This window comes from Periplaneta americana, chromosome 13 (genome assembly GCF_040183065.1).
Source record: "Periplaneta americana isolate PAMFEO1 chromosome 13, P.americana_PAMFEO1_priV1, whole genome shotgun sequence".
Classification (NCBI taxonomy): domain Eukaryota; kingdom Metazoa; phylum Arthropoda; class Insecta; order Blattodea; family Blattidae; genus Periplaneta; species Periplaneta americana.
The window spans coordinates 113,623,697-113,638,944 of record NC_091129.1 but is presented as its reverse complement, the minus strand read 5'-3'; the positions used below and the strand labels follow the sequence as shown (position 1 = coordinate 113,638,944).

The 15,248-nt window shown below is 34.6% G+C and overlaps 1 protein-coding gene across 3 annotated transcripts in view; it reads right to left on the bottom strand.

Annotated features, from left to right (window-relative positions):
• Positions 1-15,248, bottom strand: part of LOC138712282 (zinc finger protein 585A) — a 318,317-nt gene that overhangs the window by 191,831 nt on the left and 111,238 nt on the right. The gene's annotated exons all lie outside the window — the stretch shown is intronic.

Here is a 15,248-nt window from a genome sequence, read left to right as displayed (position 1 = left end):
GCGTATCACGACCGATCTTATCTCACTCGAGGATGCGACTTTCGACCGAGTTCAAGCGAGCGATTTAACTCCAATGCAGCACTCTGACGAATATCTTCTTGAATTCGTCACAAGATTGGACCATAACCGAGGTCTAGAGAAACCGGGCGAACGTACCGGGCGAATTCACGCTCAACCGTAGTTTTCACTAAACGAACATTTCACTCGCTAAACTATCCGAACACTCCCGAACGAAAATGTTTAGTTTGTTATCTCGTTTACATTAACCGACAATATCAAGATTCGTTTGCTGCTCAGTGTAAACGCGGCTTAACCTGGTATGTTGCAGGTTATTGATTTCAAATGTGTTTTTCGCATTTATACGCCTCTGTTCGCGATATGGAATGCACTACATCCAAGTAAAAATTGACGACACAGGTTAAACAAATTATCTCAGCTATTTTGAGAGTTTCTGATCTTACCCTCATGGATCAAGTGAACAGTAAATAAATTAGAGGCAGATTAAAATATTTAAAATAAATAAAAAATTATAAAAATTAAAAGTAACTGGTACGATCACATATTACGCATGAATCTTTATGCAATAACGAAACGGGTTTTAAATTATTCACCACAAGAGTATAGAGATGGTGACCGTTCCACAACCAAATGAAGAAATTCTCTCTGAATGGAAAGAGATCTCTAAAGACTACCATGCAGTTAATGATGATTTCAGCTATTATACATTTTTACAATTACTAATTTATTCGACAAACAATAGACTATTATTCGCCTCCACATTTTTATGCGTTGCCATAACAAACCCTCCCTTGTCAATGATACAGATCAGCGTTATGGAGAATCTATATATCCATCCATCCATATATATATATATATATATATATATATATATATATATATATAATTTGAACTGGTAATGGAAATTACGGGAAAACGGCTGAACGGATTTTGATAAGTGACCCTTCATTTTGAAGCTTGGAACTCAAAGTTTTTCAGAAAAATAGTAGTTTTCAGTGAAATGTAAATTTTTCAACATAATTTTCCTACTTTCCAAAATCCATCTGTCGTCAGTTTTGAGAGCTAGCTAATTGCATTTCAGAATAAAACAAAACACACACTACAGTAAACAATATTACACGAAGGCCATAATCTGCAAGAATGCTGACATATTTAGACTCAAATTAAATTGGTTATTAAAAACTTAACTTACTAAAAATAATTTACAGGTTCGATTCTGTGGTGTGTAATTTTCTGGGTACAGCTGTGTATTGGATATGAAAAACTACAAAACTTGAGGTGGTTTCATGACATTATTACCATTACAAATGAAATATTATTGTAGTTAATGCCGTTATGTGACTATTTTTCATTAATTATACATACTAATGCTATACTGATGATATGAAAGTGAAACGTTTTGGGGTTATATAAGTAGATGTAGAGAATAACTTAAATTAGATTTTGATTTATATATTTTACAGAGTGGCGGCTATATAGTATATGTTACTGAAAGCTATAAAACTTACGTAAGATGATAATATTATTAAAATCAAATATTTTTATAGTTATTAATCAAATGGGGTTGGGTCTTTTTCATATATTTAATGGCGGTGTGGTGTAGATATTTATATGCGTGGTTCTCTTCAGTATTGGCTCGAGAGAGAGTATCTTTCATTATTATGGAAACAACTTTCAGAATGTCTGGTATTCTTCAATGAAAATAAATTTGAAATATGTTTATTTGAATGTCTAATGAACTTAGTTTGCAGCATTTTCTGCACAAGCCACTAGTACATTATATTATGAAGCATTGTTAAGGAATAGGCCACCGGCTAGCTCAGTCGGCTAAGATTCTTACCTGCCGATCCGGAGTTGCGCTTGAGCGCGGGTTCGATTCCCGCTTGGGCCGATTACCTGTTGAGTTTTTTCCGAGCTTTTCCCAACTGTAAGGCAAATGCCAGGTAATCTGTGGCGAATTCTTGACCTCATCTCGCCAAATATCATCTCGCTATCATCAATCCCATTGACACTAAATAACCGAGTAGCTGATACAGCGTCGTTAAATAACCAAGTTAAAAAAACTTAAGAAATATTAAGAGTACGCCACTTCTCTGCTATAACTTTTTAATTTTTAAGTGGTTTATTTTACGACACTTTATCAATTGCGATGGTTGTCTAGCGTCTGAGTGAAATGAAGGTGATCAATGCCAGAGAAATGAGTCCAGGGTCCAGCGCCGAAAGTTACCCAGCATTTGTTCTTAATATGTTGAGGGAAAACCCCGGAAAAATTCTCAACCAGATAACTTGCCCCAACTAGGATTTGAACCCGACCCGCTCGTTTCACGGTCAGACATGCTGACCGTTATTCTACAGCGGTGGACAAATTTTGAAATAACAATTCGTATACACAATAAAACATGAAAAGTAAAGAACTCTTTCTTTCCTTCCGTCCTGAGAACTTCGGTCAGTGTTTACACCAAGAGTAGTTCTTATTCTTGATGGATTTTATTTAGCTAGTAAGCAAAGTGAGTACAAATTCAAAAGTATACAACAAAACATGTTTCTAGCCACTACCGTAAGAGCGAGGCTCGTGTACGGTGTGGTCTTAGCCAATAATATATAATAAAATTTACAAGGACAGTTTACTAAATACAGTAATTAACTTAACTCGGACCAACAATTAACATACAAGGGAAAAAAAGAGGAAAAGAGAGAAAAAACATTTAATATAAATTGATAATCAGAAACCAGTGACATTCAATAAAAGCATGAATATAGTCGACAGAAATAAAAAGGTAAAAAATACACACTTTTAAAAAAAATATCATGAATAATTTTATAAATTTATTTTTCATAAGGTCCAGTTTTAAAATATTTCAAATTTGGAAAATGGTTTGTAATTTTATTACAAAATCTTGGGTGAAACTAACACCATGTTTAAGTACTACACTTATATGAAATTTAAGCTAAATCAATGGGAAAGCAGACTTTTGTCTTCGAGTATGATATTTATATGGATTAGATTTGTGTTTCACTTCATTTATGTGGTAGTAAGTTAGTAAACTATATTTATAAATTTCCCCAATAGTTAACACTTCAAAACCTGTATAAATTAAATTTGTTGGGTAATCCATATTTTTGGTTAGACAAATTTTTATTAATCATCTGTATAATAAAATTAATGGATTAAATACAGAAGATGCTACTCTATCCCAATTTATTATACCATACTGTATTAATGATTGTACTAGAACTAAAAATATTATTCTCAATGCCTCCTTAGTGACCAAATTTCGAAGAATTATGAATTTATAAATTGTCTTTCATATATTTGTACACATGAAATCAATTTGTTTGTCTAGACTAGACGGCAGTTCGGAAGGCGGTCGGGTGCTATATGCGCCGTAGCATTTCTAGTATGTGACGTCACAAGTTTGTACAGTAGAACCAATCGGAATCAGTGTGTAACAAGTACTTCACGAGTTCGTTTGTTCACGTGTGAGTGTTTCAATACATTGAATAAGTAAAACGAACATTTACTGTGTATGTAAGATAAATAAATGGAAGAAGAGACTGTAAAAAGACAAGTATTGCACAGACAGGGGCGGAAAATAGTGTTTGAGGTATATAATGATTTGAAAAACGTTGACGAGCAGAACGCTGTCGGTCATCTTGATGCTGGCTGCAACGTTGCCAACGTGCAAGAAACGACTGCAGAAGCATGTGGTGTGGAATTGAGAACCGTGCAAAGAATTTTGTTAGAGAAGGAAAGAGTTTATGTTTGACGTCATGTTTATAGTAACCAACGGCTAAGGTCATTATTGTCTTTTGATAATTTAAATTCTCTCCTGCGCTATTAGTATTGCATATGCTCGTGAAGTGCGATGTGGCAATGTTGTACGCTGCCTTGCTCTCTCTATCTGTCTCTCTCGACGCAAACGCTAGCAGACTACCGCCTTCCGAATTGCTGTCGACTCTAGTGTATAAAAAGGGCTAGATATACTGAGTGTTCAGTTCAAAGTGTGTTCTGGCTCGCTGTATATCGTCATGTGGCTAGCCGATGAGCCTAGAGAATTCAATCTTCCTACACTTCCGCAGAGGTGTATTACTTATGTGCCAGAGAAGTTGCCTAGCAAGTACGGCGTTCATTCTGAAGAGTACTTACTGATACGTACGGTAACACCTGTAGTGGCAGGAATGTGAACTGTTTCGAAACATGTACTGGGGTGAGTTTTTTTTTACTGTCGGGATATGCGGAGAGAGTTAAGACGATTACTTATGTATTTGTTGACATTAATTTCGACGGTCAACATGGACACAGAGCATTTGATTTGTGTTGTGGAATGTTTCCGTACGCAACCTATGATAACAAATACCCTGCGTAAGACTTGCCCGCGCAAAACACAGTTCGAAAGAGGTTATGGTAGCACACAGACCGTACAGACCGCCATCTGTTGCTACGACGTTCAAGTTATACCGTACACGTTCTCAAGTTCAGATTGAACGCCTTGATTAATAGACAGCTTCTCTGACACAGAAGCTGAAACTCGCTTCAAATCGGTGACTCATCAACAGTGACGTCATGACACACTTAGAAATGAACACCCAGTAGTTTCGGAAAATTTTTGTTACACGGGTGGTAATCAATGATGCCTGCAAAGTGTTTTCGTAAAGAAAGAGAGGGAATGTTGTTTACGTCGCTTCTCTCTCTGTCTGAAACAGGGTATGGCTTAAAACTCGTGCATCACGTCTGAATTGCGAGCCGAAGTCATGTTTTGAAAATTACCTTCAACCAGCTTAACATTTTCAAAACTCTAAATTCTATGAAATACACTCCGATCCACATAAAACCGGAACACCTCGCACATAATAATACGTGTGCTTCATGGACAGGATCTAATTATAATGAGGTGTTGGATACACTGTCGACGCCTCGTGGACAAGATCTAATTACAATGAGATGTTAGCTGCACTGTCAGTTATAGCCCTACGCTGCACTGCCGCGCTCTGACGAAGGTTTCCATTTCCCTAATTGTGTGCTGGGTAATCATATTCGTGGAAGCGTTGTTGCTGGGGGGAAAAAATGTGCAGTTTTCGGCTGATCAACGAACAGAAATTGTAAAATTTTACATAAAGACGGGCTGCATATAAGAAATTAAAGACATTTTTATGACAAAATATCCTGGTTCCAAGTCCTCACAACCAGCATAATTAAAGATCTGTGGCTCTATAAGAAATGGAGAATTACAGAATTCGTTGCAGATACGAAGAAGAATAGAAGAGCTACGTTATTTAACAAATTTATTTTATTTCCTGTAGGCCAATATTTAGAGCAGGGATGGGCACAATGTTCCCCGCGAACACTATACACACCACCCCTTCATTTCTCCCTCCACAAATATTCTACCTGTCTGCCTGTATGTACATTGTACAGTAGTGTCAAAAAAAAACCGGACCGACCCTTTTAGCTGATTTCAGAGCCTTGTTCATAGTGACAGCATAATAGACTGGTAACTAAGACTTTAGTGGTTCGAATCCTGCCTGCGAAGAAAACTTTTTTTTGTTCCTTATTCAAATTTATTCCCAATACTTTTCGATTGCAGCGATATTTTAATACTTAATTAACTTATTATTCCCAGAACATGAATTTTACCAGCATATTTTCTAATGGCTTTCGAAATGGGCTACGTCAGCAGTCGAAACTACAACAATTTCAATAGATTTCTCGCTATCTTGTGAATGCGGGCGTGGCATGCGCAGTGGCTCATTTCGGGGACTTTGATTATTCCGTCGGTCCGGTTTTTTTTGCCACTACTGTACAGCAAGCCGAGCTTAAACTCGATATCATAGCGTTCTAATCAGGATGTGTGAAGTGGTGGAATATGGTGAATAAATGGTAGGTTTTCTTTTAATTTCAAAGGAACATGGGAACAAGACTATTCTGTTACTATGAATATAGGTAAAATTCAATACCTCAACTGTTCAGTTGATATTTATATAAAACATAATATCAGACGGCACTTCGATCTTGAACATAAGAAGGATTTTGACGAACATAAACTTATAGGTAAGAGTTTAAACAGGATTGTTAAAAACGGTTTATATTGACTATTACACTTTTACTACGTCACACTACTTTCGACCAATAAAACGGTACGAAAGGCCATCTTTCAACCAATCTTGGCTGCTTATCGCACAATTTTATCGCGTCCCTAGCATTTGTTTAATTTTATCGCGTCCCTAGCATTTGTTTATTTTTATGACTACCCTAGCATTTGTTTCTTTGTTTGCCAACATTTCAAACTGCACTGGTCTGGACGTCAAAAAACAGAAAATTACAAACCACTCCAGTCGATGCACAGCACTTTCAAATATGACTCGCATTGGCATTCAAGAACAAGAATTAATAAAGATCACTGGTGATATATGAAGAGCACCATTCGGAAATCCTGAATAAGTTGAGGGATACACCATGTACATCAACGAGTTCACTTTTTTACGCACACGTCCAATATAACATCAACTGAACCTCCAACCATTAAATCTTCAAAATTGAAAATTGTACTTTCAATAAATGTTTCTTTTAAAATTATTCATGTTTATTTTTTATTTCATCATCGTTAATTAAAACGTTTGTTTATTTCATCATCCCTAATTAAAACTTTTCTAACACTCGTTTATATTATTTAGGTTATGTTTGTTATAGCTTCTGCTATGGTATTATGAACAGTCACGTATCAGAGATTGTTTAATACTAAGATTTATTGAAAATCATGTATCAAGTAACATTGATTACTGGGATTGGGATAATTGAAGTGGAATGCAACTGTTTTAATAAAAATGAAACAAAGCCTTCTTGACCAGTAACCTTCCACAGAGTTCAATGAAGATTCCATAGTTGGCACAACTGATATCAAGATAAGAGCTAATAATAACATACTACTGCCATCTACTAGCGTAATATTTATAATGTTGAGATGGTACAAATTTGAAGACAGTTTTGTATTTTCGTAAGTCAATTAATATTTTATTGTATTGGAGTACTTCGTTACTTCTAATCTTTATATACTTTCTTCTAATCATGTAATAGTCAGTTAAATCCCACTCGAGTTTTGATTTTCTCTAGATAAATCAAAACCTCTAGTGAGATTACTGTTGATAAAATACTTGTTACATGCGATAAAGCAATGTGTTATTTTAATGTAATTTTGTTGTGCAGGTTGAAATAGTAACAAAGTTTTCAAGAATCTACAAAAATAATTTGTTAACGGAAAAACCAACCCACAATCACTACTAGTTGAAAATGTATCCGATCAATCTATCGCACTTCAAGCACATGGGCGAATCATAAAGAACAATACCCTTTTTCAAATGGCAGGTAAATCCAGCAAGGAATTGTATTATTTATTATCTAATGACAAGTCTCCTAACTTAAATAATTTCGCAGCTAAGATGCTGGCAATCTTTGATTCACTTATATCTGCGAAGATTTTTATTTTCTAAAATGAACCTGATGAAAAGTATCGCGCCTACACGTCTAACAGCCTATCATCTCGTAACTGCTTTACGTTTATGTAGTAATAGTATTCATCCTAATATAGACAGACACGTCCTCACCAAACAGTATAGATGATCTAGAGCAGCGTTTCTCAAACTTTTTTGAAGTGGGGACCACATTTTAAAGTCAGAACAGTTCCGCGGACCACCTTAGTCTTGTTCCCTTCGAAAGTAAATTTATCATTTTCGTAGGATATTTTAATGTCAGTATACTTATATTTTAAAATTGAATTAAGGTTCGATACTTTGGTCCTCTGTTATGAATTCGGGTGGTCTCTGGCTGGATTACAGGCGCGGCGCCAGATGTGCAGGGAAAAGATGTCGAGAAGCACCACGTATATAGTGCTTTAAATCCCTCTTTTGTTGCTGAGAGTAGAGTGGGAAGTCGATAGACGGGTAGGGTAATAAATTTCATAAAATGCAGTACTGGGAGAAAAAGTGAAATTCGACTGCCATGTGTCATTTCCAAACTCTTAGATTTTAAGCTACAGTGTGATACGCAATTCGTTTGAATTTTATTTTTTTCTTCTGTCTTTTCTGAAGGACCACAAGGGCAGACTTCGAGGACCACAGGTGGTTCGCGGACCATAGTTTGAGAAACGCTGATCTAGAGCTTATAAGTGATTATTTATGATGAGTGGTAAGTCACAGTAACCATATGAATTCATATATTACATATTTGACTTGATTTGAAATGTTGAATGTAATAGCATGCCGCATTAGTTTTGTACAGCCCTAACCGCAAGAGAAGCCAAGTTGATGTGATGTAAACACATACGAAATATTGTGGAAGGGGTGAACTGGATCACATTTACCTCCCCTCCCTTAAGCCCATCCCTAATTTAGAGGCAGTATGCGTTAATACTTTTTACTAATGACATTTTGGGTGTGTGGGAGGAGATTTTAAGCCTACTGGTAATTATTTCGTTTATGTAATAAAATAAGCTCCATAAAGGGTTATATCTGTGGTACAGTATAGTGAAAATGAAACTCACACATGAGAAGTGTAAATTGAACGCAATTTACGGACATTAGGACTGAGTATTTACAAATAATAATAATAATAATAATAATAATAATAATAATAATAATAATAATAATAATAATAATAATAATAATAATAAATTAATTTTCTTTCTTTTCTGCACTAAGGAAGTTGATAGAAGACTTTTTGCCTCTATGATTTTTATATATGCTGCATCCCCTTTCACAATTTTGCCTTTTTCTCGAAACTAGCCTACCTTTTTAGATGTTGAAAATGCTCAATGTGCATGTAGTTTGCATCAAATTCAATGAATATATTCGTACGTGTCCATGTATAGCATATACTGTATTATCTGAGATCTAATGTTGAGAAATCTTAAGTATTTTGGAAATTTAGAACTAAAAATGTTATGTAAATAAAAAATGTGAATAAATTATGTCTGATTTTCAAAAATGTATTATGCCTAACCCAACCTAGATATCTTTAATTTCTCAACGTTAAAATATTCCCCGTAAATAAAGGTCCGTAGGAAAAAAAAATTAAAGTACTCGTAATGCGTATAAAACATTTTGACTGTATCACTAATTTGCGTGATTAAACTAAAATTAACTTCGAAACTAGCAGTGGGACTGAGCTGAAAATTAATTATTCTTGATGCATCTAATAAATAGTTAAAAAATGAAAGTAAGAAAATGGATTAAAATTGTAAAAGTTTCAAAACTCAGTCCTAGTGTCCGTTAAAATATTGGTTATAAATGAATGAATGAATAAATAAATAAATAATAAATAAAAAATAAAAAATAAATAAATAAATAAGTGAACAAGTGAATAAGAAAATAAATAAATAAATAAATGAATAAATAAATAAGTAAATAAATAAATAACTAAGTAAATGAATAAATAAATAAAAAATAAAATAAATAAATATATACGTAAATAAGTAAATAAACACGTAAATAAATAAATAAATACGTAAATAAATGACTAAATATATAAATACGTTAATAATTAAATAAATACGTTAATACATTAATAACTAATAAATAAATACGTAAGTAAATAAATAACTACATACATAAATAACTTAATAAATAAATATGTAAACAAGTAAATGAATAGTTAAAACTTTCTACATATTTTCAAAATGAAAAATAGGAAGGAAATTGGCACTAATTTTTAAAATGTGCAATAAGAAGAGCTTAAACACAAAATAAAAATTATCCCTATTGCTCTTAAATACCTCCAAACGCATTACAATCTATATGACTTTGACATATGTCAACCCAGTGATAAAAGGCATTGTGCCAAACATCCGCGCATTAATTATCACTTTCAATTGGTTTTCATTGCTTTTTATTCAGTAGAATGAACTTGCAAGCTAGATGATTTAGTAATATCTAGCGAAAAACCCTGAACCCAGTTATAACGACTGGAGAGATCATCGTGTCAACCACACTTTACCCCAGTATTGGATGGATGATGGTTCATCTCCGCTGAGGCATGTGGACGTGGGGCCAGCAGTCAGCCTTGTCCCTCTCAGATTTATTGGATTTTTGTTTACGAACTCGACTACAGATGTGCGGGGTTGCATAACTTCGTATAAAGAAGGGGCGGGTGACTCACCCTGTAATTCTCAGTATTGAACAACGAAGTCATTCTCCTTCCTCTTCTCCGATATTTAATAATTTTAAGTACTGCTTTCCAATTATGGGGAAAGGGAGAGAGAATAAGAGGCATCCTCCCTCTGGGAAAACAATAACCTGTGCACTGTTGTAGGACAATAGGCTTCTGATGGAAGACAGTGCCTCGTTACCGTGTACTTCCGCTCAAATCTCGAAGTTGATTTTCTCAGTGTTGTGTCTTTTCTTGTGTCTGAGCGACGACTCTAACAATCTAATTTCTGTGCCGTAATTGCTTGTGTGTTGCTCAGTGGTGCGTCTGTGGCTGCAAAACCATGCGGACCGGGATCAGATTCACGGCGAGGAAATTGACGATTTATCTCTCTCCCGTCGGGAATGGATGTGTGACCTCTGCTTTGTGTTGGCCCAGACGTGGCTTTGTCCTATGTTGACCTGGGATGGCCGGGGAGGCCCTTTGAGGTCTAGGGGCGATCTATAATTCCACTAATATTGGGGAAAAACGGAACAACAGGTGCTTGAAGAAGAAGAAGAAAAAGAAGAAGAAGAAGAAGACGAAATAAAACAAAAGTAACAAGTAATCATTATCGTCACGATGATACATCTTCTCACATTTTATACACATTTCGTAATAATTAAATTGTCTGTTATTTATATGCATTATACAGATTCCGCTAATTTCGTGACACAGTCAATTTCGTTATATTTTTATTTTTATTTATCACGAAATTATACTAGGGAGAAATGTAATTCTGATGATATAGTATAAATGGCAGAAGATGAATTGTAACATACGTAGAATTTGTTCACTGCGCTCTTGCAGTGACGTGAGCACAATTTTTTGGAAACTACTTGAGTTGTAAGATAGGGTAAAGGCTGCTAATATTGTGATATGAGTAATATTGCGATATGAGTAATATTGTGATAGTTCTTTTTGAGAATTTATTACAATTTTACTGAGCGAGAGGAAGGTCGGTTTTTTGCGTCATCGTATTAAGTTCAGTAAAATTGTAACAAATTCTCAAAACGAATTATCACAATGTTACTCTATCACAGTATTACCAACCTTTACCTATATAGCTTTGAATTTATGAATGAATTCACCTTTAGATTTTTTTTGTTAAAAGAAGATTTTTTTTACTGTGCTTTGTGGTACAACTTATTTTTAATGATAAGTACTGACATTATATAAAGTGATATCAAAATTGTAACATAAGTAGATTTTGTTCACTTCGTTCTTGCAGTGACGAACAGATTTTTTTGGAAGCTACTTGAAGAGTTGTAAGATAGGGTAAAGCTTGGTAATATTGTAATAATTCTTTTTGAGAAAATATTACAATTTTACAGAACGACAGGAAGATCGGTTTTTTGCGTCAATGTATTAAGGGAATGTTCGTGGACAAGTTGCTGCACAAAACCGGTTCTTCTCTCGTTCAGTAAAATTGTAATAAATTCTCAAAAAGAACTATCACAATATTACTCGTATCACAGTTTACCAACCTTTACCCTATACCTTTACCCTCCTGGCTGAATGTTAGAGAAGGCCGTATGGCCTTAACTTTGCCAGGTTAAATAAACTATTATTATTATTATTATTATTGTTATTATTATTATTATTATTATTATTATTATTATTATTATTATTATTGCTTTGAATTTATGAATGAATACACCTTCCGATTTTTTTTTGTTAAAAGATGATTTTTTTGCTGTGTTTTGTGGTCCAAATTATTTTTAATGGTAAGTACTGACATTGTATAAAGTGATATCAAAAACTTTTGTGCGAGATCGTGCGTATTTGCTTTGTTTCCGCACAAAACCAATCCGCGGAAAGTCTAAAATTCCACATTCAGTATTCCCAACCGAACACACATAACAATTTCCCTCTTCTTACCGCTTAAGTGACATATTGATTTTACTGCTTTAAGCTTCTAACATATTATTTTTAGAAACGTTCAATATAGTAATAATTATAAATTGGAAACTTACCACTGCAATTTCACTTAAATTGCACTGTTAATTATTATTTTTAAATATTTGCAAAAATTAAGTAAACTCTACAACTCCACTATAGTTACTGGATTCGTGATGCAAGTAACATTAAGGAAGCCGTGAAAAAATCAACAAGATTCCAGATGCCGATCTTATTACTGCAATATGTTATATAAATAATATTGTTAAAATATTAAAATAAAAAATAAATCATTACATAACTTTACCGTTTGTTTTAAGTTCGCATTTATGGGCTGGGGAAAAAAAGACAGACGTATATCACGGCTTGCTGGAGTATAGTAAACACAGAAAACATTTTAAAGCAACAATGTTGAAGATAGATATTTTTGTTTTACAAATTTGCCGTCATTGAACAGAAACCAAGATGGAGATTTCATTGCAACTAATTAGAAATTCCTCTTTCACTGTACCCGAGTACGAGCATATGCTCATTTCGGGTATCTATACATATGTATTAATTTCAAATGTAAATTGTAAATAAATTTGAATTTGAATTTGAATTTGAATTTGAACGTATGTAATAAACGATCTTCGTACAAAATAATGTACGATACACAAGCGGTATGTTTTCTTTCAATTCTCGGAAATTAAAAAAGCTCAACTACGTTTCGCTTTTTCAAACTTTTCCTCGAACATGAACACTTCTACATACCGCTCTTGTAACGCATATTACTATTTCCTTGTATTTTTAACTATGTCCTGATTGTACTTATGCAGTGTAAAATATTACCATGGCAACTAAAACTTACGATTAGCAAAGTCTGCATGGTATAGTAAAAAAAAAAAAAATAAGGTACAATAAAAATGTAAGGAAAAAGTTTTTGATGTCACTGTACTTTTTGGTGAAAAATGTAAACTTATCAACGCACAGATTATGTAACACAGCCTTATCTTGGGAGGTTATTTTCTTAGCGTTTTTCTCATTCCACGAGACCATTTTTTTTCTTTAAATTTTTCTGTGGTATAACAACATTCTCTGGTGGAAGAAATATCAAATGCATGAAACAAAAAATATTTAATGTGTATTCATAGCATCTCTGATATATATTGTGCATGTCGTGCATGATGCAAATAGATAATCGCAGGGTCAAATGTGAAAAGAAATACGATATAAGTTATATGAAAGAGGCAATTGATTGTGCATAAAAAAGAAAGGAAAACTCGAGAAACTTCGTCTTTTTTTTGGCAAGTTCGACGAGGACCAGGAAGGAACCAAAGCAGCAGTCTAGTAGAATGACATTTCCAGCATCTCAAGTAAGTTAAAACAGGTAGACAACGAAACATCATCTTCAGGATCCAAACAAAGGATATTTGTGCTTAAAGAAAAGCTAAATGATAAGCCTAATGATTTTTGTGCGGATCTTGCTCAGGAAATTTCGAGAATGAAAAGCATGGTGAAAGATGGATTCAGTTGTGACCAATGGTTTCATGATACAGATCAAGTCAAAATACAGAAAGAATTTTAATTGTTTGAATTGTAGGTATAAATCTAACTGAGGAATTAAAAATTTGGCTGAATATGCCTAAATATTTTGAATTTAAGGACTATCACGAAAATATTCTTGTGCTGTGACGAAATTATACCAACACTTCTAGAGTCCTATTTTTTTTTGTTTACTTGTTGGCTATTGCCTGTTCGTAATTATTGTATAAATTTATTTGTGGTAAAAATTCCTTTTTCTCTTTCTGATCAGTTTCAGCATCATTGTTTCTTCACCCACTTTTTCCAGCACAGCTTCATTTCTTATTCTGTCTGTCCGCTTCACACGTTCCATTTTTCTCCACATCCACATTTCAAATGATTCTATTCGCTTCTCTTCACTTCGTCGTAATGTCCGCGTTTCTGCCTCATGCAATGCCATACTCCATACAAAGCACTTCACTAGTCTCTTCCTTAGTACTTTCTTCAGAGGTCTGCAGAAGATGCTCCTTTTTCTATTAAAAGTTTTTTTTTGCCATTGCTATCCTCCTTTTGACTTCCTGACAGCAGTTCATGTTACTGCTTATAGTACACCCCAAGTATTTGTAGCTGTCCACTTGCTCTGCAGCCTCATTTAGATTACGTAAGTTTATCTTCTGTATTTTTCTTCCTATGACCATGATCTTCGTCTTATTTGCATTTATCTTCATCCCATACTGTTCACAGCTGTCATTTAGCTACTGTAGCATATCCCTTAGTATCATCTCCTCTTCTGCTAACAAAGCCATATCATCAGCAAATTCTTCTTTCTCCTACTATCACTCTTCCCATGTTCTGAAAACAGTTCTTCACTAAATCTTCCAAGTAAATGTTGAGCAGTGTAGGTGATAAAGAGCATCCTTGACGTACTCCTCCCCCTATTTCACTTCCTTCTGACATTTCTTCTCCTATCCTGCCTTTGACTCGTTTCATATAAAGATTACTGAATAGTATTCTCTCTTTCCAATCCACACCTATTTTCTTTAGGATCCCCATCAGTTTACTCCAATCCACTCTGTCAAAAGTCTTTTCTAAGTTCACAAATACTACATACACTTTTTTATTCTTCTCTAGGTATCTTTCGCAGATTGTTCTTAGCAGTCCAATTGCATCTCTCGTACCTTTTCCCTTTCTGAAGCCAAACTTTACTTCTTCCAAATGTTCTTCCATCTTAGAATATAAACGTCGATTCAGTATTCGCAAGAGAATCTTGGCTGAGTGCGATATCAGGCTTATAGTCCTGAACTCGTTACATTTCTTTGCATTATTTTTCTTCTAGATTGGAAGCAACACTGTCTCCGTAAAACAGTGGTCGTCAGCACTCGCTGAAATGGGTATAGTGCATGGAGGGTAAGGAAATATGCTCCGTCGTGCACAAGGGCTAGAGAGACAGCATACCCGCCAGCAACTACGAATGCACGCTAGCACAGTGTCTTGTCCGCGGGTAAGAGACGCTAGCCCGAGAGTGCAGTGTTCTGATAACCGCTGCCGTAAAATCTTCAGGCCATTCATCTTTTCCATATATTTCGTTTCATAATGATAGAATTTCCTTCTTGTCTTAATCCAAGGATTTCACTAATTCAATAGGGATTCCATC